The sequence below is a fragment of the Parasteatoda tepidariorum genome, chromosome 6, assembly GCF_982258835.1.
Source record: "Parasteatoda tepidariorum strain Cologne lab strain chromosome 6, Ptep-v5.0, whole genome shotgun sequence".
Taxonomy (NCBI): domain Eukaryota; kingdom Metazoa; phylum Arthropoda; class Arachnida; order Araneae; family Theridiidae; genus Parasteatoda; species Parasteatoda tepidariorum.
The window spans coordinates 79,375,764-79,398,069 of record NC_141760.1 but is presented as its reverse complement, the minus strand read 5'-3'; the positions used below and the strand labels follow the sequence as shown (position 1 = coordinate 79,398,069).

Sequence of the window (22,306 nt, the reverse complement as noted above, 5' to 3'; positions counted from 1 at the left end):
AAATTGAAGGAGATAGAAATTGGTTCTTTTAAATACGAGTAACTGTAAACGAATTGTTCTTAGAAAGAACGGAAAAAAAAGGAAAGTTTTTTTTAAAAGGAAACAATTTGAACTGTTCTTAATTATTGTATCCAAAAATAGATAGACTGCGAGTTAATACATCCTCCATACCCATTCACACATGAAGAGTTTTGACTGTCCTGCACTTACCAATTTGTGACATTGGACTATTATAACACGATTCTCTCATTCTCACATAGATGGCAGCACCATAAAGCTGCTAGACAGAAAAAGTCTAGTATTTCCTATCTCTTACGATAGGTGAAACAATCAGATATACTAATAAACCACATTCCACTGCACATTAGATAAATGAGGACACTACCACATTCTATCTCCAATTCCCATTACCTATAATGACAATCCTGACACCGATGTCCAGATAAATTTCTATGTATCTATTTCTATGTAAGTATGGTCTTAAAATCTTGCTAGTCGTAAATGGTTTAAAAACCGTATAGCTTTGAATTCATGTTTTCTTACCCTTACTAGCTGTAAATGGTTTCGAAACCGTAAAGGTAATAAATAATTTTCACCATAAACTTTACTGTTATTTGATGAACAGACTGCTACCGGTTTTTTTTACCGTAATTTTAGAATGCATATTCTAACAGTGTAGGTTAATTTTGATAACTCTTTTTTGCTTAAACATCAATTTGTGATACATTGAAAGTAAATATTTTGTACGAGACATCATTAGATATGTATTAGTGATTGTGAGTATACGCACCAGGTATATACTTAAAGATTTTTTGCAACTTTCAAACAAGGGTTTCTTGATCCAATATTTTATTGAAACACTATAGTTATGATAAATCTTTTCAATTTCTAGAAACACAAATACAAGTCTTAATTCCGCAAACGTTTGTTTCTTTCTTTCTTTCCTTTTTTTTTTGTCATTTTTTTGGAAAAAAAAAAAACATTCTCCAGGCAGGAAATTAAATCATTCCCCGTTGATCAAATTGAATAAGTCATGAATTCGACTTTACGTGAATGTGGTAAAATTCATTGCTAAACTTATTTTTCAATTGAACAAGTCCCTAATACAAGAATAGAAAGAGAAAAAAAAATCCATGTTCCCACGGGCGAACATACAAACTTTGACATCTTAGGTGTGATAACCAATCGTTATGTCAGTTACTCATGACGTCACAATGCTAACTCCTCCTTCGCGCGGCGAATTCTGCGATATAAAATGAACGTGATTTCATAAGGATTTGGTCTGTTTTGTTCCCAAACTCAACTTTAACTGTCAAAACAAATATTTTGTCCTGTAGTACAGATAGTCCTTGATAAGAAATAATTTGTCCTGCTAAAATAAATTTCGTAAGTATTTTTAGCTTGTAAGCCTTTCTAAAATTTTAAGTTAGTAAATTATTTTCGTAAATGTTGATCATGTACAGTGAATTTAAATGATTATGAACGGAATCTTTCTTTAATTAAAAATTATTGTTTTGTCTATTTTTATAAAATTTTTAAAGCTTTAAGAAGAAATAGTTTTTTCTTAGAATCATTGTTGAAAATAACTGGTTTTATGAGAGTTAGCTAATTGAAAATGGTAAAAAAAAAGCGAAATTCATTAGATTAGAAAGCATGTTAACTAACATGCATAATAAAAAACATATAAAACATATAAATCAGCTAATCTCTTTTTTATTTGGTGTAGAAATTTAATTAGAACTTGACATAGTTTTGAAATTGAAAGGTTTAAAATAACTTAATCATAAGGTAGAATTTCAAAACAAAAAGAATATTCTTTTTTGCGAAAAATGTCAAATATACTTACAGGATATACTTATAGGATGAAAATAAGATTCTTAAAACTTGTTAAAAACCCATTTGACGTTAATACTAAAGATCAGGCTGATGCAAAAAATAAATGTTTGGTAAAATTGTTGCTTATTGTTATCCTTCTATAACCCCTCCACTTAATTTTTTTTCTTTATTTTTTTTGCTACAAAAATTTAACCTTATTAACAGAAAAAAATCATCTTTCTTGAATTTTTCGATTTATTTCACCAGTAAATTACTAATAGAATACCTTTAAATTACTACTTCCATGTAATATTAAAAATTTCAGGCATTTATAAAAATGAATTTTCTAATTATCTGATTTTGTGTCTATTTGATTATACTCCTTCGAAAATTTATTTTTAAAATTTTCACTATCCATTTCAAAAAAATTATGAAATTAAATATCCATCAGTACCACAAAAATCAATTTAAAATAACATGATTTATAAGAAAAACGCATTGAAAGATACAGAACAACTTGAAATTCAACAGTTAAAATAACAATAACTTGTACAACAAAAATAAAAATTAGAAAGGATTTTTATTTTAATTAATTAAAATATTTTTATTGATTTCAATAATATCGGAAACCTTAAACCTCTTTTCAAAGCTATAATTTCCAATTTTTTAAAAGAAAGAAAATTATCAACGCTCTTAGAAATTTGGGAGACGCGTTGGACAAAATCGTTCAAATTTTCTACAACTTTAATATTGTGCTAAACTTCACCACATTATCTGCTTTATTATAATCAACTACATGATATTAAACCAAAATTTGTATAGAAATTTTATTTAATTTTATTCATTTTTAAGGAGGCAGCAATTTTACACCGTATTTTGGCTTCTGGTACCGTTGTTATAGCTCAACGTTCAACCGATTTTTTTTAAAAAAGAAAAGAAGATAGTTTAAACAATATTAAATAGGCAACTTTCTTTTCAACTTGCGAAACATTTTCCACATTTATTGGTTCCCCATAAAACAAAAATATTGTAAAAGCTTAAAAGCTGTTCACAAAGTAACTAATCAAAATGTAAGGAACTATTGAAAAAATTTTCAAAATAACAAGGAAGACGTAAAAGACAAAGTGTAAGGGCTTCAAGGTTGAGAATATTTAAATAAATAAAGTTTCTTTCTTGTTGGTGAAATTCGTAAGTTAAAATACTAAAATAAGGAAATTCAAGTGCTTGAAATTTTCAATATTATAGTTTAAAATATTTTTTACCTCTTCTTTAACGTAGCAAAATTGTATGGGGAATATTTCTTCTTTTTTTACGAGAGTTCAGTATGATCTTGAGTAAATTATATTGAAGATTTAGAGGTTAGAATTAATAACCCATATCTTATAGAAGTTTCCATTTCCTACTGTAAATATTTACATATATCCAGGAAACGTTTTCATTCTGTCCTAGTCATGTTTAGCAAAGCGTTTTCCAATTTGAAATATAAATAGTAAATACATTTTATTTGAATGCAAAAACTTTTACTCTATCACTTTGTACTTTATAAGTCATCAGTTTCTTTAAATTAAAATTTTTGGATGTTTTAAGGGTCTCTTTAAATTCTATCAATAAGATCTTTTATATTTAAATGCTTGCTATTTTAAATAGTCATGTTACAAAAAAAAGGAAGATAGAAATGCTTTTCTTAAAAAAAATTATAATGCTTAAAAAGTACTCCCTAGAAAATATCTATTCAGGATTGAACTATGATATAGATATTTTTGAAGCTAAAAAACCGCACATTTGCAGCAATCTTAATAAGTTAACTCTAGATATTCTTTCGTTCAATCCAATGATTATATAATATTGGATAAGCAAGTTTAAAAAGTATTTACTTGCCCGATATGTATAAATATGAAATATTATTGAGGCTGTATAATATTGGTTGTAATTGTGTTGGCAATAATATGGTTTAGGTTGATGAAAATATCTAATGGTATAGGGCTATCTTTAGGATAATAGCGGATGTTTCAAGCCCAAATAAACCACTGATATCAAGGAAGGAAATTCTTGGATTTCAGTTTTTGGTCAACACTATAGGCAACAATATGACTTTTTAAGGCCCTAGTTTTGCGTTTTTCCTGAAAGATTTGTTAATTAAAATTCTTCACCTTAACATCTTAGGATGAATTATTCACTTAAACGTTATTTTGCACTTTATATACTATACTTTTTTATCGCATTCACAATTTTTTCTGATTTTATGCACTTTTGAATGCACTTGTTTCGTTATGTAGCCTTTTACTTATTTCATGTACTTTAATACAATAAACTTGTACTATTACCTGATTGAAAACTTCATTCGCTTCAAAAATAATTATTTTGATTTTATTATTTAATGATGATTAATATTATATTTTATTTAATGGCTACTTTTGAAGTGATTGAAGTTTTCAATCAGGTAATAATACAAGTTTATTTTATTAAAGAACATGGAATTAGTAAAAGGTCGCTTCAAAAATAACCATTAAAATATAATAATAATCATCATTAAATAATAACATCCAAATAATTATTTTTGAAGCGAATTATATTTTTAATATAATTCGTTTAGCGAATAATTATTTTTAATAGCGAATAATTATATATAATTATGAATAGCGAATTATTATATATAATTATGAATTTTAAATTATTACATATAATTATGAAGCGAATAATTATCTTTGAAGTGAATGAAGTTTTCAATCAGGTAATAATACAAGCTTATTTTATTAAAGTACATGGAATTAGCAAAAGGTCGCTTCAAAAGTAACCATTAAATAAAATATAATAATAATCATCATTAAATAATAAAATCAAAATAATTACTTTCGAAGCGAATTATTTAAAAGCGTTTTCAATCAGAAAATATCTTAACGCTTCTGTTTCCTGGGATTATTTATTTAAATTTGTAGTATATTTCTTACCATTTGATTTATTTTATATAATTCATTAATAATTAATTATTTCGTTGTATGGGCCATTGAATCCCAGATTCAATTAAATTTTCTGTAGTTTCTTATTTAGATGTCGCATTTTATAATAAAATAACTACTTAGAAATCAATACTTATTTGATAAATAAGTTATAATGTAACTTAATTTTCTATGGAATTTTTTTCGTGCAACCTTCTAAATAAATGACAGTTAATATTTTTAACATTTAATTAAAAATCAGTCAATTTTTAACACTTCATCTGGTTGTGAGCAGTTGAGGGGTCATGGATCTAAGACCTGATCAACTTTGTGACAAATGATTTTGTGGTCTCATAATATTAATCACAGATCAGCGTTCGCCTTCCAAAGAGATGAACTGGGTTCGAATTCCAAGCGATGGCTGAATCCGCATCCGGCTTGCACCGCCCACAGTGCTGACGCATGCAGTGAAATATCCTCAGTGGTAGACGGATCATGGAGTCCATTTACCCTCAGGGGAGGTTCTCGTGGTCTTCTTCTCCGCATAACGCAAATTTGGGTTAGTTCCATCAAAAAGTCGTCCAGGAAAGCAAAATTTCTCTCAATACTAGATTCAGGAGTTCCCTTGTCTTCTCGATTTGGTTCAAAATTACAAGGCTGCGGAGTTGAAAATTAGTAGTAGTAGACCCCCCAAAATTATGTCGTCTGTTCAACAACAGTTGTAAAAAAATATCCCAATGAGTGTTTGCCTCCCAAAGAGGTGAAAATCCTAGCGATGGGTGGTTGATTCGAATTCCGCACACGGCTCTCACCGACCACAGTGCTGACGTAAAATAATCTCAATAGTAGACGGATTGCGGGATAGAGTCCCCTTGCCTGTCAGGTTAACTGTGGGAAGTTTTCGTGATTTTGTTACTCAAATGCGGATTAGGTCCATCAAAAAGTCCTCCATGAAGGCAAATTTCTCCCAATACTTGATCCAGGAGTTCCATTTTCTTCTGGATTGGGCTCAAAATTACAAGAATACGGAGTTGAATATTGGTAGTCCCAAACTAGAAATTCGGTCTGCCGTAATATTTTTATTTTATTTTACTGTTATAAAATAAAATAAAAACATGTAATTACAGAGTCGTGGTGGATCAGGGAGTAGAGCGTTCGCCTCCCAATGAAGTGACCTAGGTCTAATCCCAGTGTTGGCTGGTTGATACAAATTCTGTTCCCGGGTCGCACAGATCACTGTTCTAACACAAATTATCCTTAGTGGTTGATGGATCATACGTTAGAATTCCTTTGCCGTCGGGCTAACCATGGGAGATATTCTCTACACTTGACGCAAATGAGGGTAACTTCCACCAGAAAGTCCACCACGAAGGCCTGTTCCAATGTTTTATCCAGGAGTTCCCTACTCTTCTTTGTTGCATTCAAAATTACAATGCTATGGAGTTACATAATTGTAGTGGTAAATTCAAAATAGGGCCAACGTCGGTTATAAAATAGAATTATTTAAATAAAATAGATTGTTTTTTACTCTGTTTTTTCATTCATGTAACCTTGCAGCCAACTGTTCTCAAGAATTGCAGGCAAAATATCATACGGAAATTAAAAAAAAAATATTTCCCTAACCACCTCTTTTAATTTATTTGAATACATTTTAATAATGTCAATAAAATAAATATACAAGGCTTGAAAATTAATGTAAAAAAAAGGTAATATTTGATCCATTATTTAAAAGATACATTTTAAGGAAATCTTTTTCAGAAATTCATAAATAATTGAAAATGACTTTTCTGAATTTTTTAAATTTTCTTACACTAATCTCCATACTTTCTCGCAAAATAAAAAAAAAAATCAAAGATAGTTTAATAAAACTCGAATTCTCGGTTTTTCAAACTATAAACAAAATTCACATTATTAAATTGGGGAAGATGTTCTGTTTGAACTTTCAAATTTTAAAACGTAGTTACATAAATAATTACCAAAAGAATTGTTCGCTTTACCTGTATAGAATTCTTCGCTTACCATTTATAGCTAAACTCTATCAATGAAAATTAAATTATTTCTCTGTTGTGAAGCAAAGGTTATTGCTGTTGTTGAATATTTTGAAAATTTTGAAAGCTCTAACTCGTTAGGATTCAATTGTTTCGTCGAAAATAATAGCTTATACGAAAAATAATTTAAAATGTAGGAATATGCGATGTAAAAAGAACAATGTAAAAATTTAAATCATCGTGTGTGCCATTATCTCATGTATTTCTTCGAGATTATTTAAAATGTGAAACTAAATTTAAATTTTTTTCTTGTGTTCAAATTATATTTTACGAAATGCATTTTATATAATATCAATAAAAGCAGGCAAATATATAATATCTATTCCAACGAGTAAATTATGTTACATTTATATGTTACACATAATCTGTGACTGCAAGTGCATTAAATTTTAATAAAATTATAATTTGAATAAAAATTTTCAAATCAAGTCTGATTTTAGAATATCAGAAAAATATTATTTCCATTTAGTGTTCTAATTAAGATTTCTAATTCAAAATTCAAACAACACAAAAAATATTAACGTTTCATAACTACAGATTGATGTGTTTACCGACAAAAGAAATATGATTAGAATCTAACAAGTTATAAACATACATTAGTTAACGAGATAGAAATTTGCTATATTTTAAGATATTTGCTCTCATAACGATTTTTAAACGTATGAATTTTTAAAATCTATCAATTTCCCAAGTTAATTTAAGAGTTATTATATATTTTCTCAAAATAATTTTAACGCAACTACTGCATGAAATATAACTGTTCATTTAAAATAACTGTTTGTTAAACAGCTAAAAGACGTAAATTAAATACACACTGGTACGATAAAAGACGATTGATGGCGTATTATTATATAACCGAGACAATGCAATAATGCATTTATCCATTACTTATTATGCATTAAAGTGCATTCGGACAGAATAAACTTCTTTTAAGTTTCTGAAAATACCTCAAACTTCCTGAAATTATTTCAAAGAGTCCAAAAACTATAATGCTGAAAATTCGTTCAAACAATTAAAACAGTAGTTGCTGTACTTTTATTGCATTTCATGCAAAAATTAGTACCTAAAACATGTGCTCAACTGATATTTAGTTTCAGCTCAAAGTTAGTTGTTATCCAATTACTCATTGTAATTTTAAAATTATTTGAATTCCAGAGGACTCTGTTTTAACTCTCTTTACATTCCAACCCCCACGTGAAATCTGTAATTATTTCGTGATGGTTTCAGTTGAAAACATTTTTATTTTGATTTTTGCATCAAAATGAAAACGTTTTCAATCAAAAGGTCCATAAATGTTTCAGTGTACTATAACAGATTTGGTTTCAAAAATTGATTCAGTTTGTTCCACTGATTTGTATTTTTTATCAGGATATTATTTTTTAAAAAATTGTTTCACTCATATGGCTTTAATTTTAAAGTTCCTATGCATTGTATAATGGTCTTATCATATAAGCTTCCGTACGGTTACAAAAAGACAAAATGAGCTGTCGTGATATATATTTCATTTTAAATTCAGTATTATATGGAATATTTTTTAAATTTGGTTACAGCTCAAAATGCATATTTAGAAAACTAGACGCTGCTCATAGTTCGTGTTTATAAAAATGGAATAGCGCGAAATGCGTATTTACGAGTATGGGTGCAACTCAAAATGCACGTTTACGAAAATGGACATAGCTCAAAAAGCGCGTTTAGGAAAATGGAAACAGCTCAAAATGCTTATTTACAAAAATTGTCATAACTCACAATTCATGCTTAAGAAAACGGGAACAGCTCAAAATGTGTGTAGACAAAAATAGGCTCAGCTACAAATGCGCGTGTCAGAAAATGGACAAAGCATTTATGAGTACTGCTCCTATTTATAGCGCTTGAACCAATAAGTCCAAATGGATTCGAAAAATGATACCGTCTATTTGCATAAATCGCTAGTTACATTTTTCTAAATAAGTCTTTTTGAAAAGACTATATTGGCAGACAGTTGTGTTCACAAGGTTGACAGCGGAAAATGATAATATTATAAATTTATAAAACTGGTAGTAAATTTACGTTTTAATAATTTAAAATTTTAAAACTCACTTTAACGCTTAGTTCTGGATGGGTTCTGAATAGGATATAAGTTCTGAATAGGATATAAGTTCTGAATAGTATATAAGTTCTGAATAGGACGAAATCACATAAAAATTAATATAGGCGCACCGAACACAAAGTCTAAGACTTTGCACCGTAATGATTGTGCTTAGTGCTTAAATGAGTAAGGAAAAATAAGCATATAACTACGCGTTTATTTTTAAAATTTGGTAAATACTTTAGTAGGAATACGTGGTATTTATTTTTAAATACGAAGAAAATAGTTTACTTTCGATAGCATGCAAGGATAAGTTTTCAAATTCCTTTAGTATAAGAAATTCAAAACAGGAACCCAATACTGTTTTAATTTTTAATGTACACAATGGACTTTCGTTTCAAACTATTGAATAAAATTGATTTAGAGGTTAAGAAGCACAAGGAGAAGGAAATTTCATTTACTTTTAAAAGGGATTTCAAAATCTAAATATTTGTTATATGCAAACGAATGTGTTTATTTTCTTAACCTATCTGACTGAGAATCATCTACTTTTTTAATACAAAAAGATCTTTTTTAATATTTTTTTAGTTTACTTTCACTGAATCCTAGGTATGCAGTTTAGAAAAATAAGAGCTTACGTGCAATGTTTTCCAAACACTGATATTGTTTTTGGATTGTTTTTTATGTCTACTATGATTCACCCCGAGGTTGAATTTTTGCAAAAAATTAAGTACTGATAACCTTGTCCCAGAAATTTTGAACTTTTCTCCATTACTGTTCGAGTTAAATTAAGATACATTATTTTCACGTTTCTAGGGTGTTACTTCCTGATTTTCTCTAAAAAAAGAAGAAAATAACATTTAAACCATTGTACATTTCTTTTAAATTATGTAACTACATTGTGTGACAATATTTGTTGTTCAGTTATTAACTTTTTTCAATTATAAATTGAATAAATGGCATTTTGAAAATATTTCATTTAAATACTGAGCTAAGGTTAAATATTCTAAAGGAGCCACATACAGTGGTAAGCAATAAATGGAAGGTGAGGCTATTAATGCTGGATAGTGTTAGATATCTTATTTTTTGTACATCTCTGCTAAAACATGGATTTGCAAGGTAAAGTGTGTACTATATTACGCATCACATCCGGGAAAGTGTCACAATGGCCCTCAAAAACGAAATTTTTTTCTGAATTCTTCTATAATGACAGCTGGAATTAAAAATGTTTTTTAAGTTGCTGTTGTTTCTACTGCGACTTGCCACACGGACAAGCCTAAATTTAAGACAGAGAGTACATTTCTTGTTTTTCAGTGGCGCCATCTATGGCCAAGAATTCGACTTCTGCCACACCATACGTCACACCCGTTTACAGGGAGGATCCATTCATTCATCCACAGATCGTAATTTTGATCTGAATCAGAGAACGATCGATCTCCAATCCAGTACCCCCAGAGGTGTTGATTTGTTATGGAAACATGGAAGACTTTCGCGACTCGACAGATTTAACGTGCATTAGTCACTTTACTACACGGGAAGTCTTCGGCCGGTGGGGTTTGAACTCACGAACTCTCGGACATTGGCCCAGCACCCTACCGATCAGGCTATCCCGGTAGCGTTTTTTAAGTGAATATAAGTAATGTTAATTGCAATTCTTGCGTGCCACCGCAATACCAGGCCCGTGTGACCTAGTTGCGCTAGTGCCATAGGCTCTCTATTTTTGCTTTATCTTCTTTACGGATCACTACAATTTTGCAAGAAAACCTATTTTCGGTTTAAATTATTTTGACAGTTTTTTGTCACAATTTGTTCTTATAATTTCATAATTAAATTTTCATAGAAGTTTTTTCATTTCAGAGCAGAATAAATTTTTTTCCTTAAAGGATAAAATTGAGCATCACTGTAAATAAAGGATACTAAAAATTCGAAATTTTTTCTTCACTATTGACGATATTATTTTCTGAGATGTAGTCTGCCCTAACTTCGTCAAATTGGGAAAATTTCTATCTTCACTTTTGTGAGAATAAAAAAATTTTCTCAAAAGTGCATCGATCAACAGTTTATTAAAACAACATAAAATGATAGAGAATGAACCGAATAGATTAAATGCTTTAATTTCGTTCCATTCCGTAATCTACAGCAGATGACTCTAAAGTAAGTTAAAAATAGAATAATCGCAAATAGAATACTCTCAAAATACATACTTAAGACCAAAAATAGTTGAGAATTAACGTTTCACGTCATTTTAAATCCTACGTGATTTTAAGATGAAATGATTATCAAAAATAACCTCATTCAGCTAAAAGATTGTTAAAGTGTTAAACCGGAGTTTTGCTCTTGAAAGTGAGCTGAGTTGTAAGATTTTTTTCTTCACAAAAGTTAGCTTTAAAAAATTCGTTTTATAAAAAGTTTTCTCACTGTTAAATATGGAAGAACTTAAAAAGATTAGGTTGAATAATGAAGTACTGAAATTTAAAGGAGTATCTCTATCCATTAGCTCGATATCAGACAAAGTAAAACGAATGCATGCTACCGAGCTTCATCATCAACTGATCAACAATACATCAGCCAATAATCTTATTAACCCTAATGGAGTTTATTTTTATTACACTTATTCGCCCCAATACTTTGAAACTCATAGAAAAAACATATTACCCAAAGCAACAATCTACTTTAAATTATGCAGTCCATCTTGCGTTTTGATAAACAGCTTGTTTTTATTTTACCTTAATTTTTTAAAAAATAAACTTTTTAAAGATTGGTATGCATAGGTAAACGATAATTATGTTTGGTTGTTACCTTGCTCTATATCACTTAAAGGCAATCCGCTCTGACGGTATCGCAATCCTTTCCTAAAATTTCTCCAAGTCCAATCATTTCCCGAATCCTCTAGCAAAACTTTAACAATCCGACTGGTAGATACAATAGATTTAAATAGTAGACACTCTACGGTTTATTATGCCGCATTACTGTCATACTTCTAAATGATTACATGATGAACGAATGTTATGTTAAGGACATGAAAAAATGAAATAAATGAAAATTCCTACATTAAGCCAGTCAGGTGGCTAAGTGGTCAGCGTGCCTGGCTGCGAAGCCAATGGTTGCGCATACCTGCCAACTCTTCCGGATTTTCCGGAAGATTTTATTTTCATATTTAAAGTTGTAGTAATTATATACTATTTTTTCTTTTATAATCTTAATTTTTAAATGATATTGTTCACCACTATTCTTACAAAAATTAAGCACAGATATTAATTTGCGTTACTATAATGGTTGTCAACTTCAGTTTTCTCAAATACAATGTATTTGTTTGCTTAAAATTGAAGTTTTAATTCCATTTTAATACCACTGGGAAAAATGATAATGGAAGGGATTAAAAGTTGGCAGGTATGGTTGCGGGTTCGAATCCCACTTAGGGCATGGATGTTTCTCTCTGTGTGGTGTTGTGTGACGTGTGAACGGGCATCAGTTGCAGTGTGGCGTGGCGAGGCAATGAACGAGAGACCAGTGTTGAAAAAAACCGTTGAAAAAAATGCTCTTTAAACGATGAGAAATTCTTTTGCAGCATTTTGTCCGGGAAGATACTTAAAAAGTTTATAAACTTCCACTAAATAACAGTAAAACGCACAGGTTAATCTTATTGCCTATCAAGAAAATCGTTATATTTTTTTTATTAAAATAGCTTTCTTGATCAATTTAAAAATACGACTTATCTGTACATTGATCCATGTCCAATAAAAAAAAAAGTATTTTCTCTATGTGTTATAAAGACTTTATGAAGACTTGATTTAAAATGCAATTGGCGAAGCGAATAATTTTCAGGTTCCAATCTATAAATCAACTGTATTTTTAAAGTAAAAAAAAAGTTCTTCAAAACCCTTGCAATCATAATATATTTTTTAAAAGGGAAAACAGCCTATAAAACCAAAGGTCTGGAATAAAATGTAATTTCATTATATGCACCAAGGAGTTCAAAAAACGAAGCTGTAAAATATCTTCATGGTATTTTGTTCTATACTGTAATAATGCCGATCTTATATTGTTTTATGTCATTCCTAAATCGAAATACAAATCGAGTTTTATTTTACATTTCAGAGATCTCGCGTACAAGGCTCATTGAGTAAAAATTGAAGAAAAAAAAAATGTGTAAAGTAAATTTGTTTTTAGAACAAAAATATTTTTGTGAAAATATATCGCAATGCGATTATGAGAAACAATATCATCATTTTTCTTGTGTGGTTAGAAATTGAATTTAACCATAACGGGATGGTGAAATAGGAAAAAAAAAACCTTTTCTTTTGATCTGTTACAGTTTTAATGTATTCCAATAGTAACTGGAACATTTTTAAAGTTAGAAAATAAAGAGTTTGATTTGTAAAGTTTACAAAGTAAAATAATAAAGGAATAATAAAAATATAATGCGGTAAATGTCTTGGAGTAAAATTAAATTTTAACCGAAAGTTTAATTTCTATTGGTTAAAATGTATTTATTTTAGTTATTTAATTTGTAGACTTATATACGTTGAATAAATATGAATACTTCTTTTAAAATATAATATTTTATTGAAATTTACTTATATTTTCCGTTATAGGAAACTCCTACATGAGCGGTTTTAGGCTTTCTTTTTCAATTATAGTGAAATATTTTAGCTTAAAAGAAGTCAAGAAATTGATTATGTTGATAAAACTAAAAGTGAAGTTGATTGGAAAACCAGTCGATGTATTTCATTTAATGTTTCTCGAAGTAAGATTTTAAATGAAAGAAAAAAACTTAGTATACATTTCTTTCGGTTCTATAAGGGAAGAAATGTTTCATTATAAAGACCAGTTTTCATTTTCATTATCATTCCACTCAGTGAAATACTTCTCAAAAATCCCAGATATTTTTTAATAAAAATTCCAAGAAGTATAAGATGCATTTACAATTATTAACTGAAATATCAGTATATTTTCTTCATTGAAATATCGGGAACTTTGATTAACATTTTTAAAAGGTCTTCATAAATAAAGTTTTTAATTCCTACCCTAGGAAAAAACTAAGCTGATAAATCAAAACTTGTGTTCTGGTAGTGAAGGTAGTAAAAAAAAATAGCTACCATTCAAAAAATACGCAGAAGGTAGTATGAGAGGCAGACTACCGTTTTCGTACTATGGATGAGGGTGGATATCATCGATGATGAGTCACATGATTAAGAGAAAACACCAAATCACTGAAGAGACATCGAGTTTTTTTAAAAAAGTTTAATTTATGGAAGATTGGCTACTGATCATTAGTTTTGATTGTATTTCTTTGTCTGATTTTCACACTCCTTACCAAACCGAACTTGAAATCAAACAAATGCATAATGCTTTTAATACTAGTTTTTTCGATATTTATTATAATTTTTTTTAAAGTTTTAGTTCTGCGACTAAATCCATATAACTTAAAAATTAATTAAAATTTCGTTTTTTTTAAAGTTAACTTTGCCTCATTTTCTTAGTAATAATAATTTGAAAATATTGGTAACTAAGTTAAGAGTACAAATTAACATAGAAATGAAAAAAAATACTGACGGCATGCTTTGAAATATTGTTTTGAACTCCTGCTCTCTCTGGCACTTGTACGGAAATACTCATATATTTTCAAAGGCGACTGTCTAGCATCATTATTTGCCACAGTATTGCTTTCAGATAAGTATTTTCCAGTTTTCTACAAATGTACTATATGGCAGTTAAATCCACACAAATATGTGTTCCCTACATAAAAATTCTAATGTTTTTACCGGAAATGTTTTCATAAAAGCTTTTCCGAACAATTTGCAAACGTGGTCCAATATCCCTTTCCTTTTATTTTTTCTCCTGTGACCCGAGTTAAAAATTATGAAAGAAAACAGAAATTTCACATTGAAATATGCAAATTAGAGGAAAATAAACTCATAAACCTGATAAAATATTTAAGAACCTTAATTAATGAATTAGTTTTTTAATATTGCATAAAAATGCTGAATTTTAATTTTTAATATTTTTACCCTTTTGCTTTTCTGTAAACTTCGACCAATGGGGAAAATGTGTAGGTATTTTCATACAGACGAAAATATCTTAAAATAGAAATTTTTAAGTGATAAGTTGTACCAAAAGGTGCACAATATATTGGATGATCAGTCTCAGGCGATTACAAAATTTGTCGGTCATAAAAGATACTCTCAATCTTTTCCAATAAATTTTGACATTCTTAACAGATTAAAACTTGTCACATGGCATACCAATAACATGATATTTGTCTGCTGTATAATTTGTGGACCAAATAAAGAAGAGAGAACAATAAGTTTTGATTTGTTGGTCCCATATTAACGTATAACGATATGATGATAATTATTTGAAGACTTATTATTTGAAGACTTATTATTAGACACTTAGACATGCTTATAAATGATTGCAGACGATATTTAAAGTTAAGCGATATTGAAGAAACAGGCAGGGAAACGTGTTTTTTTTTCGAACAAGCATAAATTTTTTTTAAAGGATGTGAGTTCTTGATGCTCAAATTATGCAGATGGAATTTGAAAAAAATATGGTCTCAATAGTTTGTTTTGGAGAGCGGTCGAGAGTAAGTTTGTTCCATTATTGCATTTTTGAGGCGAATTGACAAATAAAAAACATGAAATATATTTCAGGCGCATCTGAGGTCGAAATAAAAATTTACCCGTTTTCATGCCAAAAGCCTTTTCGCTTTATGAATATGAATGATATTTTAATACTGAGTAAAGAGAGATCAAATTTCTAGAAAAAATAAGCTTTAAAATAGCGTTCTTCAGATTAACTTTAAAATAAACTTTAGGGAAGGAAAAACTTTTCAGCCTGTTTAATTCCAGAAAAATTTAACAGAAATACAAGGCAAGAATTTTTTTCTTTTGCTGTTTTATTTTTATGTTTAATCTCATTAACACAGTTTATTACATCTTTTGATTCCAGTAATGCGGAAGTGTAAACGTTAAATTTTTTACAGGGTTTTTTACCACTAATGAGATACAGTTTTAGTTTCTTAATGCGTCAATAGTTATGCTTAATTAAAAATTTTTGTTTTTAAAGAAAGAACCTTTACGCCTTCCACAGCTTCGATATGATTGATAAAATTCTTTATAAAAAAGATAATGTTGTTCATTTTGCCTGAATGCTTGAGTCCTTTTGAGGTTAAGGTACTAAACTGAGACAAATATATTAACAGAACGATAGAATTTACCGTGTTTCTGGCTCTATTGGAACGCCAAAAAGCTCGATAATTTTTACAGAACCGTTTTGATAATAGTTTAGGTTAAATTAACTATAAAATATGGTTTTATAATAAGTGATAAATTTGGTAAATGAGGTGAATAATTTTAACATGATACTTTCGAACATTCATCTGGTTTTATTCACTTTTCTGTTTCATATATTTTACTAAATGTGTGGCGATGATAATTATAATTTGTAAACCAGAAGTTCTGGTAACCCATTAATATATGAACTATATTGCTACCAATTAAAAAGTTTAAATAGTGTATATTTCGGTCTTATAAACTGACATTACGTATTTTTTTTTTATCAGGAATACCATTACGATACAGTACTGTAATTACACTAGTGATTTGCTTGATTTTAAAACGACAAATTTTTAATCTCTATTAAAATATGAATTCCGTATTTTGCATAAATTTATGAAAACATTATAGTATATAATAAAAGCTGTCAAACGCTTATTAATAATACTAAATTGGCGTGCTTTTAATCGACGAGTCTAGGAATTCTTACTTGAATTAGTTGAGTAAAAATACTACACACATCAGTGCTATCAGATTCTTTAGGAATTAACTCAATGTTCGAAATATTTAAACGCATTGAACCATAATATTTTTCAAATTTACCGCAAGCGTAGCATGGTGCAAAGTTCAAATGTATCATCGTATTTCTTGAACTTGAATACACGTTGTAATGGTGGAAATTGAACAGAGAATGGATTTAATAGTCAATTTTTATTGCATTATTTGCTCAGTAAAAATATTGGGGACACGAGTATTACCAGATTTTGTAGGAATTAGCTCAATATTTGAAATATTTAAATGCATTGAACCACAATACTTCTCAAATTTATTGCAATCTTAATATGGTGCTAAGTTTAAACGTATCATCGTACTTTCTGAACTTAAATACACTTTATAATAACTCAAATTGAACAGATAGCAAATTTCTACTGTATTATTTGTTCAGTAAAAGTACTGAACGTATCAGTGTTACCAGATTTCGTAGGGATTGGCTCAATGTTTCAAAAAATTTAACTACATATTTTTTAAATTTACTGCATTCTTAATAGGGTGCTAAGTTCAAATTCATTGGCATATTTCTTGGACTTATATAAATGTTATCATGCTTTAAATTGAATAGAAAATGGCTTTATTTGCAAATTACTACTGTATTATGGGTTCAACGAAAAACGAACTTTTCCGATGAACCCTAACTTTGTTTTTTCCCTACTTTTCTTCTATATAAAATATTGAAATATTTTTCTGTAACTATCTAAAGTAGTTTCTTTGTATTAACTAGTTTTGCAAGCAAATCTTTCTAAAATTAACAGGTATCAAGGGAGTACCTGTTGGAAGCCATTGTTCTAACGGGTATACTTTCCATCAGGATAGTGCGTTTATACACACTTTAAAACTCTTTTAAATCTTTGTTCTGCTTCTAATATGACCGTCAACAAAGAATAACTTATAAACTACAAAACATTTATGGATCCTTATGTGTTAGACTTTTGTTCTTATGTGTTAAGTTATGAGTTCTTAAGTCGAAAATTAACATTACTGACGGAGAATTAAATGTAATGTAACTAATGAAGGCAGATAAAAAAAAAAAACTCAAAAGGCGTCCCTAAAGTATTTTTTTGCCTTTTATGAAGGGTAATGAAATTCAAACGAAGGAAAAGATATTTTGACAATATTCTAAAATTGTTTTTTATTGTTTATACGGATATAGATTCATACTGGAAATTTATTTTTCTCCATTTTCTACACAAAAAAAAATATTTAAAAAAAATAAATCAATTTTTTTGATGCTTTATAAATCTTAATTTTCTACTTTGTGCATAGTTTTTTCAAAATGGAAACCAGTAGCATTAAAAGTTTTGCTTAGCCTTAATACTTTTTTGCCATAAGGTCTGTTACATAAATAATTTTCATTAAATGGATTTTTTATTTTCAAGCAATTTTATTTATGCACATAGTTTAGTTTCACCTTGCACGAGGAAATATTAGGATCTAAAAAATGCTAATTAAGAAAAGAAATCCGAAGTAAAAGAGTTTACTTGCATGGTTGGTCCTAAACCATGCTTTATTATTCCAATTCCATAATAAAATTTTTTTTTTTAAATATAATCCTGACAGTTTTAAAAAATCACTTCTTCATTCTTGAAGCGAAAATGGAATTTAAGTATATTGGAAAAGAATTTATATACACTTTTTGTATTATGCCTTTAAATACTTTAAACAAAAACATTACTTCCACCAAGCGAGTAAATGAGCAAAAAATAATTTGTATTCATTTTGTTGGCAAACACAAATTAAGGAAGTAAATATATCGATCAGTTGGAACTCATTAAAAAAGGACTCAGCAGTAATTAAAATGCAGTTGTTTTACTATCTCTGTGCATTTTTAGTCATAAAATAATTTTGTTTATTATAATAATGAGGAAAACAGAGCACTTGAAAACGCAAAATATTTCATACTATTCGTATGAAATATTCTTTAATATTCAAGTTTTTATTTATGCTTTATATTTCACAAGCAAAGTTTGCGAGGACTTAGTTTTAATTAGGCAGATTTTTTGACAGAACTCATTTGTTATTCAGATTAGGTCCAGCAAATGCAGTTTTTATAATTTGACAGTATTTCATCCACAAAAATGAGATTTCTTTTATCTAATACATTTAGCAATAAATGGAATTTGTTTTGAATTTGTGCATTTAATAAACCTTATTTTGTGGTGTTAAAATATATATTGTACTTTCATTTTGTTTTGCTCAAGTTCATTTATTAAAATTAGTTCTGTTTTTAAGATTAAATCTTATAATCCAATTTTAATAATTTGATTGAATTTTGCAGGAATAAGCTGTCGTTAATCTAATACCTTTTAAATAAGATTTGTTTGGAATTTATTTTAAATTTACTTAATTTTGTTGCGTTTTTAACGTATAGTTTACTCAAATTTAATTTTTTAATTAATATATTTTAATTTTTAAGTTATTGAGATAAAATTCTACAGATATAATTCCCGTAACTTAGCTTTATTTGATTCACAAGAATAAGTTTTTCTTTATCTCATACAATTTTTAATAAATGGTACGTATACATTTCAAATCTACCCTATTTTTCGAGATTTAATCAGTTTTCAATTGTTTTAAGCTAATTTAATTAAATATGCTTAGTTATTTAGATTGAATTCTAAAAAAATTTCCGTAACTTTACTTTGTTTGATTTACCAATATAAGCTTTCTTTTATCTAATGCAATTATTAATAAATGAAGCGTGTTCTGTGCGAATATATTGTAAATTTACTTTTTTCGAAATATATTTCCTTTTTAATTGCCTTAACTTAATTTACTCAATACTGTTGTTTAGGCTTAGTTTGTTATTATTTGCTTATTTATTTCTACTTCAATATTTTCAAGAAACATATGACAGTGAGCTTATTACTTTACATCCCCCCCCCTTTTGTAACAAAATTTTTAATATCCTGTCCCGATGTAGTTTTAAAGAAATTTTTAGTCCTGTTAATAAAGTTAAAATTAAGTCTCTTAAAGATCTTGTTAATATTGGAAATATCTTGGGTGTTTATCGCTTACTTTGCCCACTGTAGCCTTGGCAACATCGTGCAGACCCGACGTTTATTACATTTTATATCCAGCATCAAGAATTTGATAAATCCTCTATTTACTGCTAATGAGTTAAGCGTAGCACATAAATTCAATTATAACGCTAAAATTTTTTCCAGCTTTGTCAAAACTATTAATTCATTTAATGATTATAATTTTAATGCTCTGGAACTTTTTTTATTCTTGTAAATGCTGATTCCCTGTTTAAAAACATGAGCTCCTCACTACCCTTCAATAGAGCTTGCATTTTCAGTAGCATTAAAGGGAATGCTCTTATCGACCATGTTAACCTTCATCTATCTAAGGTACTTCACGATGGTATGGAATCAAGTTAATATGTCTTATATACTAGTGATTTGGCATTTAATATTTGTAGTGGTAGTTACGCTACAGCATCTTCAATGCACATATCAACAAAATCCTTCCCTGATTTGCCTCTCGGCTATCACTGTTTATCCAGTTCTTTCTTAACCTTCATAATATTTTCCCTTTTTGGGTTGGAAATTTTGAGTTTTCATTTTTAAATCTGCTTTATTGTCATCCATCAAACCTGGCTAGTCTTGAAAATAACATCTTATTTTTGAGCAAAAGAAACGTGTCGACTTTTTCCACCCACTCTTACAATTTATGAAGCGAATGAAGTGTTCACATTCCAAGCATAATTTTGATGCAGGTTTGCTTGTTTTGTAAGATCAGAGTATCCGAATACTTGGTTAAAAATAATTATTGTTAGATAAATTAATAATATTAATCGTGTAGTGCAGAGCTCGGAAAATCGCCCGTCCTCGGTGGTCGAAAGTTCCCAACGGACAACAAATTTCTCGAATCCAACGTCCGCGAGGACGGTCATTTTCCCGTTAATGTTCGTGATACATTTTCAATTTTTGTTATCTTACAAGAGTTTAGCGCCTCACTTCTAAAATGATCCTCTAATCTAGAAATACAGCAGCATACTGATCATGGTGGAATTGATGTTTTCTCTGTCTGGGAGTATTGCAGCTGCTGAAAGAGGTTTTTCAGCAATGAACTTACAAAAAAACACATTACGTACTGGTCTTAAACAAAAAGCCTTAAACGCAATTATGAACATCTACCTAAATGGAAAACCCTTTCAAATTTCTGTGCAGAAACCTCTGTTAATCTTTGGTTTGAATGTGGAACTGGCAAACGTCATATTCGATTCATTTAGAAAACGCAGTACCCTCGGATAAATTGACATTCCAGATAACTTGACCTTTGTCATTTTAATTATTTCATAAAAGAAATAAATTATTTCATAAAAGAAATAAATTATTTCATAAAAGAAATACTAGGTTTTACTATTAGTAACCTAGTATTTATTTTACTATATAATGTAATCCTAGTAACTACTAATTCATTGAGCAATTTATATAAATGTTAGTAATAAATAAGAGAAAATTTTATTTTTATTTATTTAGAAGCTTCGGGTTAGTTTCAAAGGAGGACGGGTACATTGTTGGACAAGCCTTCTTCGGGGACAGGTAAAATTTCTGAGTTTTTTCGAGCCCTGGTGTAGTGAATGAAACTTACGCCCAGTCGTCTCCGAGATCAATTCTTACTGAGTAATATTAGGTTGCCTTAGCAATTTGATCAGTATAACCTGATCACCTTTGCTGTTAATTTTATTAAAATATTGGTATATCAGGTTATTCAGTTCTTGAAATGCGGAATGATTTGAACGTATAATGCAATATTTCAAAACAAAATGTAATAAAGAAAAATATTTCGGGGACAAATTCTGAACAACACAAACTCCTAATGATATTTAAATCTCCCACAGGATTAGACACAAAAAAATAAGTATTATACGGCGAAAAAAATCTGGTAAATTTACCGTGCCGTATAGCAATGACATTCCTGGTAAAAGAAACTATAATTCTGGTATTGAAAACCAAAGTAGGAGTTATTTAAACCCTTCATTTGTTAATCTTTCCGTTGATATTTTAATGGATTATCAAAAAACTTTGCTTTTAAAATTATAGTTCTTATTACTCACTTAGAAAAAAAGTACAAAGCTGAAAAGCAAATTTTACCGAATAAATGATTTTTATGGCTCTAAGGTATCATGATAAAATTACTAAATTTTTCTAAATGCTGCCACATATTATAAAAACACATTTCATTGTTAACTTTGTCATACTCATTAATAAAGAGCTTCGATACAATTCTCCATTTTCCAAACATTTCTCAATTTACCAAATTTTAACACAGATTAGAAAACGTTATTTTACTATTAATTTTAGCAAACTCATAACAGAAGCGATTCGGTAAAATTACCGAGCTTTTTGATGTTCTTATAGCACCAAAAATGCGTTAAATGTTACCATATTCTGGTAATTTCTATCACACTTTTTTTCAAATGTGCGAAAAAAGCAGGTTATTAGTTTAAAAAAAATGTTCGTATGATTTTTGCTAGTAGAAGAAAAACGTACGCCAATAATCTTGATAATTTGTGACTTTGTGGTTAATCGAATTTAGCTGAAATCTATCCGACAATAATGGTTTGTGAGTTGCATCTTGTTTATCACGTATCAGAAA

General features: G+C 29.0%; 2 protein-coding genes across 2 annotated transcripts in view; one reads left to right on the top strand and one right to left on the bottom strand.

Moving 5' to 3' along the window:
* Positions 1–22,306, bottom strand: part of LOC107439942 (uncharacterized) — an 83,155-nt gene that overhangs the window by 54,116 nt on the left and 6,733 nt on the right. The gene's annotated exons all lie outside the window — the stretch shown is intronic.
* Dsk (Drosulfakinin) overlaps positions 1,251–22,306 on the top strand; it is a 44,837-nt gene continuing 23,781 nt past the window's right edge. Inside the window, exon 1 of the mRNA XM_087166072.1 lies at positions 1,251–1,386. The gene's annotated coding sequence lies outside the window, so the exon portion shown is untranslated. The remainder of the gene's footprint in view (positions 1,387–22,306) is intronic.